This window comes from Mastomys coucha, unplaced genomic scaffold, assembly GCF_008632895.1.
Source record: "Mastomys coucha isolate ucsf_1 unplaced genomic scaffold, UCSF_Mcou_1 pScaffold4, whole genome shotgun sequence".
Lineage (NCBI taxonomy): Eukaryota > Metazoa > Chordata > Mammalia > Rodentia > Muridae > Mastomys > Mastomys coucha.
This window is the reverse complement of record NW_022196910.1, coordinates 49,960,944-49,977,211: the sequence shown is the minus strand read 5'-3', so window position 1 is coordinate 49,977,211 and position 16,268 is coordinate 49,960,944. Positions and strand designations below refer to the sequence as shown.

General features: G+C 45.5%; 1 protein-coding gene across 1 annotated transcript in view; it reads right to left on the bottom strand.

The window, feature by feature from the left end:
- Ppm1h (protein phosphatase, Mg2+/Mn2+ dependent 1H) overlaps positions 1 to 16,268 on the bottom strand; it is a 276,682-nt gene that overhangs the window by 140,022 nt on the left and 120,392 nt on the right. The gene's annotated exons all lie outside the window — the stretch shown is intronic.

The following is a 16,268-nucleotide window of genomic DNA, read 5'->3' as shown; positions in this document are numbered from 1 at the left end:
CAGACAAACATGGCTGAACTATATAGGCCCGGGTGGTGTGGGGAGAAGGTCAGAAGAGCCTGGGGCTTGGCAGCCTTGCTAGGGAAGCCACAAGCGTTGTGTTCTTCTGCTTCTGGGCTTTTTGCCATGTAGGCTTCATGGCATTTGGGTAGCCATGTTTGTCAGCTTCTACAACAAGAGATGTAGCCATGGAAAAGAAAGGGTGGTTTTATATAGTTTCTAGAGCCCATGACAGGTAAAGAGGACAAGGAAAATACAAAATAAACCAGGTGCTAGCACTGAGAAGAATATTAAGTAGATAGGAACCTGGGACAAGCAGAGCCCAGACGAGGCTTCTCAATTCTCAATTTAGGAGCACCTATAAATAGAATTCAGAGTCCGTGAATCTTCATCCACAAACCTCTCAGCTTTAGAACATCCTTTAGGGTTACGAGGCAGTGGTTATACCAGCAGCGCCTTCCCTTGCCCAAAGAACCAACAATACTGTCCCAAATACCCGGGATTACTCTCTCTACCTTACTGCTACTTTGAGATTACAGATGTAACCAACTCCTCACCTAAGTTGACACTTTCTTCTACATCAATGAAAAGCATAATGCCATATCATAGCTAAGTTTTGAGAATCACTTAATTCTAAGTGATTGAGTTACTTTAATTACTTGAAGTAATTTATTCCCTTGACATACCTATGTATTTTTACTTTTTTAATTGTAATGAGTTATTATTTTAGTGTGTGTGTGTGTGTGCAGATACATAGATGCCACAGTATGTTCAGGCCAGAGGATAACTTTAGGGGGTTGGTTCTCTCCTTCTACCTTGTTGGGGCAGGTTCTCTCTTGTTTTTGCTGTGTCATGTGACTGTATTTGTGTGTTGGCCTTCGAACCTCTGGGTGATTTTCCCATCATGCCCTGAACATACTGGGGTTAGAGATGGCACCACTGTATCTGGCTTTTTTCCATGAGAATGAGCTTGGATTCTCAGGCTTGAATGGCAAACACCAGCTGAGTGATTAACTCAGGGCTTCTGAAAATGTAAAATACTGGCTCAGTGGTTAAGAGCCTGTCTGGCTTTCCCAGCACCCACAGCAGGTAGCTCCAGGTACCTGCACCTCCAGCCCTATACACTCTGACGTCCTCTTCTAGACTCTACGGGTACTTGCGCTCACTCATGCACACCCCCACCTGTGACATGTATACATTACTGTCATCATCAAAACCAACAATAAAAATCTCAACATAACCCTGCTAAGTCTGGGCTGAATGTCACCAGGCTACACAAAAGTCTAAGGACCCCTTCCTTCTGGCTGCGCTAAGGGAGAGCACATAGGGGATGTGCCTGCTCACAGAGGCAGCAGCCATACCACCACATGTGAACTATCTCTGACCAAAAGGAGCTTTCTCCTTTAGGAAGGAGGTAGGCAGACACCAACCAGGTATTTGATCAGCCACTAGAAACTAATAAAGTGATCTAGGCTACCTGCCAGCCATCACCATGGTCTCCAAGAGTGATCTGGATAGCCCTTCCTCCTGGGCTTGGTCACCTTCTCAGTTGACAGCCTCACCACCCGGAGAAAGGGGTAGAAAGAGAAACTGACTCTCTCTCACTTTGGTCGGCTAGACCTGCTCTCTCCCTCAGCTCTCAGGCTAGGTGTGCTGCAGTTGTATCTGAGGTCCCAACATCTCGAAGGAGCTCCCTGGACCCCAAAGCCACACTGCCATTTCAGATCTTCACGGTCCGACACGACCCATAGGAAGCACACCGATATGTACTTCCTGTGACCTTCCCTTCTCAGTGTCTGAATAAAAAGGCACCCCCTCCCGGACAGCAAGCCACACCGAACTGTTGGGAACCACAGACTTTCAGGCCTCACTCGCATTCAGCTGCCCTGCCTATCCTGGCCCTGTATTACCCCTGCTCCTGAGCCAGTAAACTGGTGGTCTGCTGCAGGGGGACAGGAAGCTGCGCTCTCCACCTGCTGAGCTTATGGAAGGATCGGAAGGAGGGGAGTGGACACCACACCTCTGTCCCTGCTGTCCATGTCAGGGGGGGCGAGGGGAGGAGGGAAACCTGCCTCCTCAGTGTGGCCTCTGCTTGGCCTGGGCTCTGCGGTCCAGGTTCTAATTCTACAGTATACAAATGAGGTCTCATGTCTCCCCCTACTAATAGCCTAGTGATCAGAGGTGTGAACATTCCAACCTGCCTCAGTAGTTTAAAAGGTTGCTGTGTGTAATCCAAGAGGCCCTGGTTCAATCCCCAATACTGCTATAAAATAAATAAAAGTTGGGTAAAATACTTATGCCATTTCAAGGGAAAAATTTAGAATAAGATAAAACAAAATAAATTTTATCTACATCTGGAATTTCATACTCTATGATCTTGGGAAATTTGTCTTTCCTTCTTTCCTCTTTTCTTTCTCTCTTTCTCTTCTTTCTTTCTTTCTTTCTTTCTTTCTTTCTTTCTTTCTTTCTTCCTCCTCCTCTTCCTCCTCTTCTTCCTCCTCCTTCCTCCTTTTTCTTTTTGTTTTTTTTTGGACAGGTTCTCACTGTAGCTCTGGCTATTCTGGAACTCACATACAGATCAGGCTAGCTTTGAAATCACAGAGATCCTCCTCTGCCTCTGTCTCCCAAGTGCTAGAATTAAAGGTATAAGCCATATGTCTGGATATGCCACTGATGGTCATTGGCAGTGACTCTCTTGGTAGAGTGTGAAGATGATACCAGAATAGAAGTTCTACACTGAGAAACCAGAGCCCCCCGATGTATAGGGACATGTTCTCCAGAGACTGCCTCTTTTTTTTTTTTTTTTTACAAAAGATTTACTTACTTATTTTATGTGATTACACTATCACTGTCTTCAGACACACCAGAGGAGGGCATCAGATCCCATTACAGATGGTTGTGACCACCATGTAGTTGCTGGGAATTGAACTCAGGACCTCTAGAAGAGCAGTTGATGCTGTTAACTGCTGAGCCATCTCTCCAGCCCCAAAAGACTGTCTTAATGCTACATTTTAGCACAGGCCCTTCCTGTTTTTGTTTGAGATAGGCAGGAGTCAATCTCACTTTACTAAGAAAAACAGAATGAAAGCCCTTTCCTGAAATATAAAACTGTGGAATTTGGTAAAAAAAAAAAAAAAAAAAAAAAAAAAAAAAAAAAATCACTTAGGGCACATAAAAAAATGTAAGGGTATTTAAATAAAGTAAGTAAAATATTTTAAAAATAAACAATTTAAGTTTCATACTAAATAAATTACTTCATTTGATAGCAACAATAAACTTATATGTAACTTATATATACACATATATGACCACACCTACTTTGTGAGGAAAAGCCTGGGGTTTGGCTCAATGGTAAAGCACTGCCTGGTATGTTTAAGGTGGCTTAGGGCTCACCTCTCAGCACCACACAAACAAAATTGAAGGAACACAACTATAATCCAATAATAGAAGATTCCAGATGGTGAAAAATGGGAGGTTTAAAGTTCATAGTTCACTCTTAGGCTTTCTCTAAAGCATGCCCAAAGCTGTACCCTCTTCTCTCAAAAGCATAAGAAACTAACAACAATTTTGATTATTCCTTGGCATGGGAGTCTACACCACTAATCCCAGCACTTAGGAGTTCGAGGCCAGCCTGGTTGGTCTACAGAGTGAGTTCAGGACAGCCAGGGCTACACTGAGAAACCCTGTCTCAAAAAACAAAACAAAACAAAAGAACCAGAAAAATTAAAATATATATATATATTTTCTTTCCTCTACTCATGTGTAAAGTTATATAACAAGGGGGTTTAGCTCGAAAGTGACCTTGGTTCTTCTAGCAAAACTAAAACTCTAAGCGAAATTATCTACTGAACAGGAAGCTGGAGTAATTCCAGACAGACTGCTTACTTCCTGGGTCAGGGCACAGCGGAAGCTATCCTGTGTGCCCTACTCATGTGCTCTGGCATCCTGGTGAACCCCAGGCACAAACACACACAAAAACAGTGAGAGCCACCAGGAAGCAACGAGGTGCCTGCCTCCATGGGGTGCTAACAAAGAAGGGGGGGGCGTGCTCAGATATATCTGAAACACTTCCTGTGCTGCCCGCAGAAATACTGACTTGTAAAGCAGGAAGCACACAAAAACCCCAGCTTACAGAACAGCAGGCTGGGCCTTCTCACTCACTCACTCAAACCCACTCTCCCCCAGGATGCTCTCCTCTGGGAGCACGCAGGGGAAGTGAGAGCAACCAGTCCACAGTGATAAGGAACCCTGAAGAATCCTTTCATAGTCTCATGTGAAAATGGAGACTTCAAGCACTTCTATTTCCCAGACACAGACACTGGCGCCCTCGTGTGGTAGGAACTGGGATACTCCTGGGGCACACACACCGCTGCACACTCGATTAACTTCCTTTGATTCATGACAGGGTTCCTGTGTCCTCAATTAACCAGCGTGATGGATGATACTAGCAAAGTTTGAACTAAATTATCCCTCAGAGTTAAAGTTTTTTCTACAGGAAACTGTTGTCAGAAAACACAAGCAGTTACGCACACGTCAACAATGGCATTGCTCTCAGTAAGGACAATCTAACCACAAGCACACATTGCTCAGGAGAACCACAACACTCCAGCAGACGGCAGGAATACTCGCTGTTGTAACGGACACAGTTGGGCTCTGACACATTAGCTAGTAATAACAGAATATCTTTGCTCTTCACGAGACTTCAGTCACTGTAAAAAGGTCCACTCAGACCTGTGCCTGGCATATAACTCATAGAACGAAATAGTTTGGTTGTTATTATTTTAAAATACCGCCTTTAACAATAAAAATGTTGTTAATTTTGTTACTGAAAAAGAATTCTTTTCTATGGATATATGGTAGTATTTTTGGTATTCTGTCTGAACTCCACCCCCACAGTTACCTGGCAGCAGCCATGTATGCTCCTCCCCACAGTTACCCTGCAATAGCCAGGTAGGCCTGGCCCTCTAAAAGGGGCTGCTTGGCCCCTCCTCTCTCTCTTCTCTCTCTTACTCTCGCCCCCTTGCTCTCCCTCTCTCCCCATTCCCCTCCCCCTTCTCTCCACATGGCCATGGTTGGTCTCTACTTTTCTACTCTCTCCTTCTCTCTGCCTTTCTCTGCCTCTGCTGCCCTCTTAACTCTCCTCCCCATGCTCTAAATAAACTCTATTGTATACTGTACTATTGTGTGGCTGGTCCCTTAGGGGGAAGGGATGCCTGGGCATGGGCTCAGGCACCTACTTCCTCCACACCTCACCACACCCTGCCCTACCTCTTCACAGGGGGCTTGGGGGAATCTAAGCGGATAAACAAAAGTTTACATTTTCTTGACTTGCACAGAACACGAGGAACAGGAGGAACCAGTGGGTTAAAGGCCATTCCTATTGTTTTCTAAGCCGCATCGCCGCAGGGAGCCCATGGCCCTGCTGCACCAAGACCTCGGCAAAGCCCAGGAACAGAGAGGCCAGAAGCAACTTTTATCTCCCTGTTTTGTGCCTGGAAGTGCTTTGGTGGAGAGGATTATTGGAGGAATGGCAACCTGCAGCTCAGAGTTAACAGGCCTGTGTTCTGGCCTTTGCTTCTCCTCTCAGATTATGTTCCTGCACGCCTTGGATTCCCACACCACCGCCGCCCAGTCCTCTGCTGAGAAGGAGAATCAGCTCTCCTCTCTGCTGCAGCCATCTCCTGTTATTGTAATTAGACACTGAACTCACAGACACTGGGACCATGTGCGCTGTGTGCTTCTCCCCAAATTAAACAACTTGAGGGGGGCTCTCAAGCAAATGACCTTAGAGTGCATATGTCCTCATGGGTACCCTGAAGCTCAAAACAATCCCCACTTCAAATGAGGAGCCCTGTGTGTGTGTGTGTGTGTGTGTGTGTGTGTGTGTGTGAGAGAGAGAGAGAGAGAGAGAGAGAGAGAGAGAGAGAAGCTCTATGTGGCTCTGACTAGCCTGAAACTTGCTATGTAGGCTGGTCTCAAAATCACAAAGATCTACCTGCTTCTGCCTCCTAAGTGCTGAGGGTGTAATCACTGTGCCCAGCCTGGCACGTATCTTCACGCTAAGGTTTTTCTGATGCCCATAAGGGTAACTTCTTCCTTCTTTGGAAGGCAGTGTGGTAGGATCACTCACTCTTATCTCATTCCTGGGATTGGGCACTTGGGGGCTGCCAAGCAAAAGAAGCCCTTGGGAAGTCAAGGTTTACACATGATGGTGATCTCTATGATAAATAAAAACTCTTTAAAGGCTTTCAAATCAATGTAAAGAAAACCCATCCTGCTCGCTTCTTTGAATCTCAGTCTAGTTTAGTGAAAGGCTCCCAGTAGTAGGTAAGGGGTTATACATTTTTCTCAACATCTCAAAGATACCTGTAGTGTTTTTCCTAAAGAGCAACCCTCAGAACCGTCCCTGGGGGATGCGAGCATTTCCCGACCCCCTTCTCTCCTGGCTGCCCACACTTGAGCGGCAATCGGAGGCACAGGGATGTTAAGTTTGCACACTGTGGGAGAATCCATTGCCCATCTGCCCCTTTGAGAGCTTTATGGCTTTTCATACACAGACAGTTCCCAAGTGGTCCAGGCATGAGCAGAGCCCCACCTCCCTTGGGATGGACGAGGCTCTTCTCTTTACAGGGACTTTAGCAGCCAGCCAGCGCTTCTTGGCCTTTTGGCTGAGAGCACATGTAACATTTCCCTTCCTTAGTCTTCTAATGTAGCGCTCCCCAACCTTCCTAAGGTCGCGAGCCTTTACACAGTCCCTCCTGCTGTGGTGGCCCCCAACCATGAAGTTATTGTCACTGCTACTTCATCCCTTTGACTTTGCTGCTGCTATGAACTGTAATGCAAGTATTTGCATTTTCCCAAGGTCTTAGGTCATGACACACGTGAAGGGGTCATCTGACCCCCACCCCAAGGGGTTGCGACCCACAGGCTGAGAACTGCTATTCTAAAGAGAATTCTTATTTCTTATTAAGCACATCACTAACAAAGTAATTGACCAATGAAATGAAATCTACACGCGCACCATACAGAAACTCCATTTAACGATAATCCCTTGCTTTTCTTCAAACTATTAATATTACTTTCAACTTTCAAGCTGCTTTTACTTCCTAATGTAGATCTCCTTTTAAGCATGATGATTTCTTCCCAACATGGCTTCTCCAACTTCTGACGTCCGACCTCACACGTGGATGGAACCTAAAATCAATCTGTGGCTTCCCTCTCAAGGTGAGGCGCCCTTGTCAAGATGAGAGGGTGCTACTGACTGCACTCCGGCTGTCCTAGAACTTGCTCTGAAGACCAGGCTGGCCTCGAACTCTCAGAGATCCACGCGCCTCTCTGCCTCCTGAGTGCTTTAAAGCACTCCTCCTGAGTGGGTTAAAGGTGTTTGCCACCACACCAGGCTCGAAAGGTTGACTTATTTTAAAATAAAAGGTTTACGTTGACTTCTTTGGCTGGTAGATTAATGTATTAATGGGATCAAATTAAATTTTTATGCCAGACAGTAATTACCTACAGTGAGAAAAGTCATCTCATTGTTACCTATGGTCCTGTTGCCACGCACTATAAGAGACATCAGCAGAGACACAGGCAGAGCTGGGCCACACATCTGACTTTGCTGATGAAGCACAGCTGTAACAGGTTTTGCTTCTTGCTGTACATTCTATGTTATCTAATAAGAGGCTTCAGGTGTTCGTCAGTCTCTAAGGAAGTTGCACATATTACATAGTACATCAAGGTTTTTACATAGTAAACATGCACTTCAGGTTTACTAAGTTCACAGAGGCCAAGAAAGGAGGGAGAAGCTAAACGTTTGTACTGACCCACACAACCCCCTTTGCTGTCCCTCCTGTTGGTCAGCATTCTATCTGCAGCAAGATAATGAAGCTGTTATTGATCCGGTTGTTCCATTTTTGGCTTATAATATGCCCATTTCCCCATCCATATCTCCTTGACCTTTATGTGATCTATGCCATAATGGTCTCTTTCTTCTCTTTACTTAACAACTTCTTGTGGTGGCTTTAATGAGAATGACCTCCATAGGCTCATAGATTTGAATACTTGGTTCTGGTAGAACTGGTTGGGAAGGATTAGGAGGTGTGGCCTTGTTGGAGGTGTGTCACTTTGGGTGAGCTTTGAGGTTTCAAAAGCTCACACCATTCCCAGTTAGCTCTCTGCCTCTCTATGCCTCACGCTTGTGGATTAGATAGGAGCTCTTAGCTACTGCTCCAGCACCAGGCTGGCCTGTGCCTGCTTCCATTCCCCCGCCTCAGTGATCACCGACTCACTCTTTGCAACCATGAGTCTCAAATTAAATTTCTTTTCTACGTTGCTTTGTGTGTCATGACAATAAAAAAGCAATTAAGACATTTTTCTTCTTGGATTATTTAGGACTTGTCTCTATCTTGTACTTTTTCTCTCACTTTCTTTCTTTGTTTCTTTTTTTCTTTTTAATATAGTTATATTTCATCTTTAGTCTTTGAACTTGTAATTCCTTAAATCTTAAACTCCCTAGGCTTGCCTGTGAGCATCACCTTAGAGGTGCCCACGTGGACCAGAAGAATGACACTCCGGGCTTCGCCTCCGTCCACCCTTTTACCCTTCTGGCACCTGTCCAGCATAGTGTCTGAAGCCTCCGCCAATCCCAATTCTTTCTTACCTCAGGTAGTCACTGGTCTGGTCACTTTAGCTATTCCTTCTCATATCAGCTCTCCTGGCTCCTCCCTTTAATCTCTGCCTCACTGTAAACTTCCACCATCTCTCACCTGCTGTGTGGGAGCCCTTAGATCAGATCCCAGCATCCTCTGACCACTATTATCCTAATTCATCTTGTCATGGCTAAAACCATTTGTTTAAAGTCCCAGCTTGTTATGATATCTGATAGATGTCATGTCTAACACTTGCTGTTCCTATCTTACTATAATGGTCCTGGCAGGATTGAAGGTAATCTAAAGAGACAGTCGCTGCCTTTCCCTTCCGCTGTTTAATTATTGAGACAAAGTACCAGAAGGAATATGAATTTCCCCAGGAATCCCACTCGGGGAGAAAGGAAGAGCTGAAGCCCTCACGCCTGCCAAAGGGGAAGCCTGTCACACAATTCTGACAGCTTGTCAGCCCACCGCAGTGGAGACTCTGGAGTGGAGGTAGTGATGGATTAGGACTGTACTCTGACCAGAACTGCTGAGTTCTACGTACTCAGTCTCTGTTTAAACCTAAGCTTCTGGTCGGGACCCTGAGGATGCACTGAAGCCAGAGTTTGGGGGAAGCGGTCACCGGACCTCTTTGTTCCTTTTCCCAATATGGTCACATGGAACCCCCCTCTTTCATTCTTTTTACTACCACTCTGTCTCTTTAATTGGCTTCCTGGGGATGTGTGGCTGAGCCTTACTTGTTATAGCTTCCAGGGCCCAGGCTTGCATCCCAACAACTCAGGTACCATTACCACCATTCTGTTGATGCTCCACTCCAAGTGCATCATGGGCTCTCTTTCAAACTGTCTCTACATGCACACTTTCCTTTAACACGGCGGCTTCCTAAGGCTGGGACCCTTTAACACAGTTCCTCATGCTGCTGCAACCCCCAGCCATAACATTATTTCCATTGCTATCTTATACCTGTAATTTTGATACTGTGATCAATCACAATATCTCATGGGCAGGATCTCTGGTATGTGGCCCATGGGTTGAAAATCACTATGTTAGTCAGAAACTCTCCCTTCCTAAAATTTGCTTGGGAAACTACTTATTCACCTTTTATTTATTATCATTACTAGTTATTATTTTTTATTTTACTGGGGATTGAATCCAGGCTCTGATAGGCATGATCTCTGCATGACAGACATATGTAAAACCAAGCTTTACTCCCTCTTTTCACTTCCCTTGTTTCTTAAGACAGGGTTTCTCTGTGCAGCCCTGTTTTTTCCAGAACTCGCTCTGTCGACCAGGCTGGCCTTGAACTCAAGAGGTCTGCCTGCCTCTGCCTTCTGAAGGCTGGGACTAAAGGCATGCACCACCATCACCTGGCCCCCTCTTGTTCACTTTTTAAGATCACAGTTCAAATGTCATGTGTTAAGGATTGATTCTTATGCTGTCTCAATTCAATTCAGCTTCCAAAAGGCTGCTTTACCAGACACTGAAGGTCTTCACCCCCAGCTGAATTTGATTGGCAGTAAAGAACTGCTGTACAGCCAATGGCTGGGCAGGTAGACTGAGGCAGGACCTGGAGATTTGTACAGGCCGGGACAGGGAGAGAAAGGAGGAGAAGGACTGGCCACTTCCCTGATTGGGCTTGGTGAGGCAGGGGAAGGTTTAGGAGGGCCCAATCTTTCAGCTAGTTACAGCATGTCAAAAATTAACTGGTGTGCTTGTGCGTGTGTGTGTGTGTGTGTGTGTGTGTGTGTGTGTGTGTGTGTGTGTGTATGTGAGGGTGTGGGTGTAATTGAGCTCATCTTACCCCAGGGCTCAGCACACTGACTCAGACCGATTTGTCTGTAGGGTAAAGGGAGAGAATCATGGGGGAACATGGGAGTCTGCTCTGTTTGTCTCCCATTGATGGTTTTGCTGGCTGTATATTCTATACTGCTGCTATGCTTCCTCCTAGCTTTTTGTTAAGCATATACCACATTATCATTATCTACAGTTTACAACTGTGCTATAAGCTTAGGCCCTACATTAAGTGTGAGTATGTGTGAGTTTGACTTTTAAGGGATGTTTTCTAGTAGGGGGTAAAAATCACTGACCTTTTAAAAATCAGTGTATCTAGAATTTTTTTTTTTTTTTCGAGACAGGGTTTCTCTGTGTATCCCTGGCTGTCCTGGAACTCACTCTGTAGGCTAGGCTGGCCTCCAACTCAGAAATCTGCCTGCCTCTGCCTCTGCCTCCCAAGTGCTGGGATTATAGGTGTGTGCCACCACCACCCGGCCTGTATCCAGCATTTTAAGCACGTACATTCTGTAGTTAGAATACATGCCAAAAGACCCAACCTTCATGGTCTTGCCTGATTCTGCATCACGCTCTCGTGACAAAGCTTTTCCATGCCTCTGTCCTAACCAGTGGCACCTCCTCACTGGAGTGTGGACCCAGGGCCTGCTCTTATATCCAGGTCTCTGCAATGGCTGCAGTGTGAACACTCTTCTTCCTTCTCAAGGATGCCTTCTGTGCCACCCTGCTACCTCCTGCTTAGACAGGTTCTAATTCCACCTTTTTTCTACACAGCATTCACTGTCTGCAACACTCTACTTTTTGTCTGTTTCTTTATGTTTGGTTTTTTGAGACATGGTTTCTCTATATAGCCCTGGCTGTCTCAGAAGTTGTTCTCTAGATGAGGCTAGCCTCAAGCGCAGAGAATGGTACCTGCCTCTGCTGGGATCAAAGGCACGTGCCAACACATCCAGCCACACTCCATAGTTTAACTGCCTATTTCAATACATGTAAATGCCTCATAGGTGTTTTGTCTCTATGCCCCCCGGTCAGTCCCCAGCATCTCAATCTTGGTACACAGCAAGCACGCAGTGGCTGATGTCATGGTTTGCAGGCTTTTACAGAACAGCTTGAACAGCAGCAAAACAGAGGACACAAAAAAAAAAAAAAAAAAAAAAAAGACATGTAAGGGAACCAAATAGGTATCCTCTAAAGGAGATGTATAAAGAGCCAATCAGCATATAGAAATACAGTATCATGGGGCTGAAGAGACAGCTTTCCTGCTTTATCAGGAGGCCGGAGTTCAGACTCCAGCATCCACATCACACAAATACCTGTAATTCTAGCTCCAAGGGATCTGATGCACCCCCTCATAGCCTCTGTGGGCACATGCACACACACTTACAGATACACACATACACACACACATGCACACACTCACAGATACACACATGCACACACACGTGCACACACACGTGCACACACACATGCACACTCATGTACACATATACAGGCATACACACTCACAGATACACACATGTGCACATACACAGGCATACAGACTCATAGATACACACATGTGCACATGCACACACTCACAGATATACACATGCACACATATGTGCACATACATAGGCACACACTCACAAATACACACATGCACACACGTGCACATACACAGGCACACTCCCCCACATACGCACCAATAAAAGGTTACTATTATCATTAATTACTATTTGAAACTATAATAATTACTACCATACATCCACTAGGATGACTGTTATCAGGGAAGAAAATAAGAAAAAATAACAAGTGTTAACAAAGGTGAGAAACTGGAGCCCCATAGTGCTCTTGGTGGGGATGTGAAAGGGTGCAGGTGCTGGAAAAGGCAACTATCAGCAAAAAGTTAGACTGAACCAGCACAGAATCCAGAGTGCGATCTACTTCTAGGTAGACAGCCAAGTGCGTGTGCATGTGCAGGTGCACATATGTGTGTGCATGTGTGTAACTGTGAGCATGAGAATAGAAGAACACTGAGAAGTGTTTGCACTGAATGCACCCCCCCCACACCTTTGTCCATCACAAGTGAGGGACAAACACAATAAGGTAGACTCTTAAGATGGAGAGTTATCCAACCATCAGAACTGACTCACACCACAACCTGGATAACCTCAGAATCCTGAACCCTAACACAAGGGAGGTCAACACAAAAGGACAAATACTACATGCACACACACACTCACATGCACACACACTCACAGATACACACATGCTCACACGTGCACATGCACACACACAGATACACACATGCACACACACGTGCACATACACACAGAGATACACACATGCACACACATGTGCACATACACACACTCACAGATACACACATGCACACACATGTGCACATGCACACACACAGATACACACATGCACACACATATGCACATGCACACATACTCACAGATACACACATGTACACACATGTGCACATACACACACTCACAAATACACACATGCATGCATATTGTAGATATTTCCTTATTTTAGGTACCTAGAGTGGTCAAATTCATAGAGATGGAATGGTGATTGTTGAAGACCCAAGTGATGGCAGGATGGGAAATTAGTGTGCGTGAACCCATAGCCCTGGCTATCCTGGAGTTCTCTCTGTAGACCAGGCTGGCCCCAAACTCACAGAGATTCACCTGCCTGTGCGTCTGGTGTGCTGGGATTAAAGGTGTGGGTCACACCCTCTCCCCTAGCAAAATGTCTTTAGAGAAAATGAAAAAAGTTCCAGAGGTAGGTAATGGTGGTGGTTACAACAAATAAATGAATATATTTAATGCCACTGAGCAGTACACCTAAAATGGTTAATATTTTACTACAATTTTAGCACAATTAAAAATCAAAGGGCCGTATGTCTGTTTTTAACTCTAACATGGAGCCTAATAAGAAAGGGCACAAACATAAAGGAATTAAGGCTGGAAATACAATCCCAGTTGTAAGTTTGTCTAGCTCATCCTTGTCCCCCCATGCACAAGTCTCATAACAATTTGGAACCGTCACTGGTAGCTTGGGGCTCACCCATGAGCATACTTTCTGTTCTCAGTGTTTCTTTGGTAATATTATCTCAGTTTCCACTATGAGGAGGAGTGGAATGGGAAGAAAAGAAGCACCACTGGCTGGCCTTGGGACAAATGTCCACGGGGTCCATTCTGGGCAGTGACGCTCAGGTTCTAAGCTCCATCCTGCCTTAACTCTGTACTTAAAATAACCTCATCGAGTGGGAGGACTATCTAACTCCCCACTCACAAGTGCACAGACACAAAATCCACTGAGTCTTACGCACCGGGGAGTGGCTGGCCCGAGGGGATTGATCATTAACACGTATTAAGATTGAAAAGTATTTCTATTCTACGTGTATGAGTATGTATGTATTCAGTGTCCACAGAGGCCAGAACAAAGTGTCAGCTGCCCTGGAACTGGAGTTAGGGGACAGTTGTGACTGTCCTTCCCATGTGGCTGCTGGGAAGGAAACCTGCATCATCTGGAAGAGTAACGAGTGTTCTTAACCACCAGACTATCTCTCCAGCCCTGTATTAAAGATTTCTGATTAATGACTAGATCAAAAACTTTCTACCTGACCAGCAGTAGATTACATACCTCCAGCCAGCTTCCTTCTGACAAAAACCAAACCTAACAGAATGAGTAAGTGTGTCAACATTACTGAGTTAGTAAGTCTTAGATGGCCCGAGCCGCCTTGCTGCAGAGCACAAACATTTAACCATTATCCCCGTCCTCTCCAGTAAAGCCCTACTGTGGTTCTTTGGGAAAGGCCTCATTCCATGCTTTCTTCAGCTGAAAATAAGTGTTAAAAAATCCACACAGGTCCTTCCAGCTTTTTCCTAATTCAACCACAGGGGTCCACAGCTTCTGTCCATTGGTTGGATATAAGTATCTGCACCTGACTCTTACAGCTGCTTGTTGGGCCTCTCAGAGGACAACCATGCTAGGCTCCCACCTGTAAGCACATCGTAGCATCAGTAATAGTGTCAGGCCCTGGAGCCTTCCCCTGAGCTGGATCCCAATTTGGGCCAGTCACTGAACCTCCTCTCCCTCAGGCTCTTCTCCAATTTTGTCCGTGCAGTTCCCCTAGACAGGAACAATTCTGGGTTAGGGTTAGGGTTAGGCAGCCCTATCCCTCGAAGCTGAGGAGGAGGGTGACCCCATAAGAAGACTAGCAGTCTCAACTATCCCCTGAGATCTCTCAGACACTGAGCCACCAACCAGGCAGCATATACTAGCTGATATGAAGCCCGAGACACATATGCAGCAGGATTAGGGTTAGGGTTAGCACTGCCTGGTCTGGCCTCAGTGAGAGAAGAGGCACCTTAACCCTCAAGAGACTTGAGGCCCGGGGGAGTCAGGAGATCTGGTTGGTGGGAGTGGGGGTGGGGACATCCTCTTGGAGACAGGGAAGGAGGTATGGGATGTGGAGTAGTCAGTGAAGGACCAGAGGGGGATTAGTGGCTCAACTGTAAAGGAAGATTAAAGAATACCACCCTTCCTCCTCCTATTATAAATAACAATAAATAATTCACCAAAAAGAAAGAAAGAAAGAAGAAAGGAAGGATGGAAGGAAGAAAGGAAGATAGGAAGGAAGAAAGACAGAAAGAAAGGAAGAAAGGAAGGAAGGAAGAAAGAAAGAAAGAAAGGAAGAAAGGAAGAAAGGAAGGAAGGAAGGAAGGGAGGAAGAAAGAAAGAAAGAAAGAAAGAAAGAAAGGAAGGAAGGAAGAAAGGAAGGAAGAAAGACTGCCCCAGGTTGTTGAGTTTCCTGACTCTAGAATCATCTCTGAGCCTAAATGAAACAAGGCACTATTTTCTAGGCTAAGATGGAACTCCTAGATCTTTTCAATTTTTGTGTATTTTATATAAAAATGTACTAAAGACTACCAGAACAAATAGTCACATTTGGGTCATCTCATTTAATGTGCCCACCCAGATTTCCCACAGGGAACCTCTCCACAGGACTGAACAGTCTGCCAATCCACACGGTTGATGACCACCCCTCACCCCTTCCATCTGAGGGCTTCCTTCTGCAGTTGTTTCTGAGGAGATGTCTGCTTTGTTCTCCAGACACTGGAGAGAGGGGATGTACCCTGAGGCTTTGTCAATAGGAGGGCGTTCAGTCTGCCAGGCCACCCCATAGGCTGCACGGGCCTTCAGCCAACCAAAACAAATATTAACTTGGAAGAACATTAGGAACCGGTCAAGTATAATGGACAGGGAAGAGGAAGCCAGGGTCACGGCATGGCTGGGCTCTGAGCCAATGGCTAGAGACTCTTCTACTCTGTATAAGAGGTTTTCAGACTATTTCCTCCACAAAAAATACCAGTGTCTTTGAAACCACCAGAGGATGGACATATATATATATATATATATATATATATATATATATATAATATATATATAGGCTCCTAAAACAAATCTACTTATAGTGCCAGTGTTGTGTTTACTTTGTTTAAAAACAAAAACAAAAAACCACCAGCTCACCCAACACATGTCACCTGCAGTGTGGTATGTGTGATACCCTAGTGACCCATTATGTCATTGCATCTGCAGACTAGCTTGTTCCGAAACCAATCATTCATACCCGGACAAAGCCCCAGTGGTCCTGGAGCTCACTACACAGGCCAGGCTGGCCTTGAACTCACAGAGATCCTCCCACCTCTGCCTTCACCTCCACCTCCCAGGTGCTGGGATTAAAGACATGCACCACTACCAGCCACAAGTGCCAGCATCTGAAAGTGGGGGCTAGCGTATGTGAACACCAAAGAGGGCAGGCACGGTGCTTAC